The 2,004-nt window shown below is 39.1% G+C and overlaps 1 long non-coding RNA gene across 1 annotated transcript in view; it reads right to left on the bottom strand.

The window, feature by feature from the left end:
- The window catches only part of LOC103469772 (uncharacterized), a 35,099-nt gene extending 33,453 nt beyond the window's left edge, over positions 1–1,646 (bottom strand). Inside the window, exon 1 of the long non-coding RNA XR_534399.2 lies at positions 1,248–1,646. This is a non-coding gene — a long non-coding RNA (uncharacterized LOC103469772). The remainder of the gene's footprint in view (positions 1–1,247) is intronic.
- Between the last annotated feature and the right edge of the window lie 358 nt (positions 1,647–2,004).

Raw genomic sequence — 2,004 nt, 5'->3', positions numbered from 1 at the left:
GTAATTAAAACGTTTTCGTGTAAACGATCAAACAAAAACGGAACAAAAGTTTCGTTTTTGTTGGATCGTTGTCGTGTAAACGCCCCCTTAGACTATCTGACACAAGAGCCTACATTAGAAATGAAACAATGTAACATATATTATAAAACTTATATTACTTGTTATAACATTGACCAGCAAAGTTTACACAGTTGGTAAAGACTATTATTTATATGTAATTCTTTCACTCTGTCAAAAGTAAGATAGCTCCCAAATCTTCCGTTTTTGTTTTGAAGGTTTCCTAAAGACATGATGTGAGGAATAAGTGGGAAATATCTTTAAGGAGAGAGGGATTCACTGCAGCAAGGATGAATCTCGCATCGGATTTTGGACTCAATCTCAGCTACCAAATCACTCAGAAGCTAGAACTCGTCTGCTGGAAAACAGCCGATACATAATATATATTAGGCTATACATGTTTGTATGTATAGCAAACATGTATAGCCTGTTTGCTATAATAATAATTATTATTATAATAATTATTCAGTATTAATACTGAATACTTATTCAGTATTAATAATTATTTGTGTCATTATTAATCATTGTTTATTTGTATTTGTATATTTTACTAAATAATTTATTAAATAAATTATGAACGGCTGTGTGCTTTGTAAAATGCGCATCATGCATCAATATCAGAATATTCTACTCCTATTCTATTGTTTTCCCCACTAAGCATATTTATATACACTGAACTATGTATCAATACAATTAAAAAATACAACTGTTTATAAATGTAGCTTTGGTAGCTGTTTGTATAAGGTTTCCAGTAACAAAAAAGCGTGTTATAATCGATTAAATGCGCTGATATTTCATTGTGCCTGCCAAGCATATAACGCTGAGTGTAGCGGTCGACCGCTCTAAGATGGCCGCCCTAAATCTCGTCAGCAACAATAGGCGAGAGCGGTCCATGAGGCGTCTATTTTTATATTATGTCTATGAATGTCATCATGTTGTTCCCGCTGCAATGCATTCTGGGTAAATGACGTACAGTCCAACAGCCTGGCTTCTCCAGCCAAAACAGTGATGAGTAACGTTATTAAGCCTTTTTAATTTGAACCGAAGCGCATTGAAAACGATCGGAACGTAGAAATCAGAAGAGGTGATGACGATGAGGAGGAGCAAACAGAGGAAGAGGAAAGAGTTGGCCGTAGAAGCTGGTGTTTTGCTGCTGCAGTTTCATAAATGAAACAATGAATGACACTTACCTCTAGTCGGAACTTCGTGATCCGGTAAGTTCTTCTGTAGCTCTGTGTCCTGTTAGGTAACAGCGGTTGAGGGTCTGAACTTCGTTCTGTGTTGGTAGTGGTTCCAGAGTACTGGTGCTCTAACTCCATTAGCATTTCCAGTAGTGATAGCGCCATTAGCGCTGCTTGCCTTTGTGTGTCTCCCACCGTCTATAGCCCAGTGTCCGGTTTGCAACATCTGTGCTGTTTAGAGTCCACTGTTACACAAGTCCGGTTTGTAACAGCGACACCGGACCTTCATGGATCCTTGTCAGATCGGTGATGTCAGTACCGCAGGCAGTATAGCTCCTGTTAGCATCTCAAAGAGCATCCAGCTCCGCCTGTCTCAGCGGCAGCACGGCATTTATTTTTAGCTCGTTAAGGTAACGATCACCTGTTAGACCCTTCGTTGATTCTGCTGGTATAAATGGTTCAAAGTGTTGTGGAAAAATGTCCAGGGTCCAGATTAGGTCCTTCATTGTGTTCCACTCCGGCTCGCACTGCGCTCTTCTTTCTGATGATTAGTGTCTCCCGGTTGTAAAAATAATACCGCTTTGCTATGGATACGCATCATACCAACTGCCCAAAACTAAAAGACAGAGAGCAAAAAACCTCCAACTGTATGTCATCCAAAACCAGAGGAGACAACTGTCCTAAGATGCAATGACTCAATAAAAAATAACCATGAACAAAAATCTACAGAAAGAATAAATCAGAGCCACCCTAACACTATATAACC

Source organism: Poecilia reticulata, linkage group LG9 (assembly GCF_000633615.1).
Source record: "Poecilia reticulata strain Guanapo linkage group LG9, Guppy_female_1.0+MT, whole genome shotgun sequence".
Lineage (NCBI taxonomy): Eukaryota > Metazoa > Chordata > Actinopteri > Cyprinodontiformes > Poeciliidae > Poecilia > Poecilia reticulata.
The sequence above is the reverse complement of the archived record's forward strand: the minus strand, read 5'-3'. Positions and strand labels throughout refer to the sequence as shown.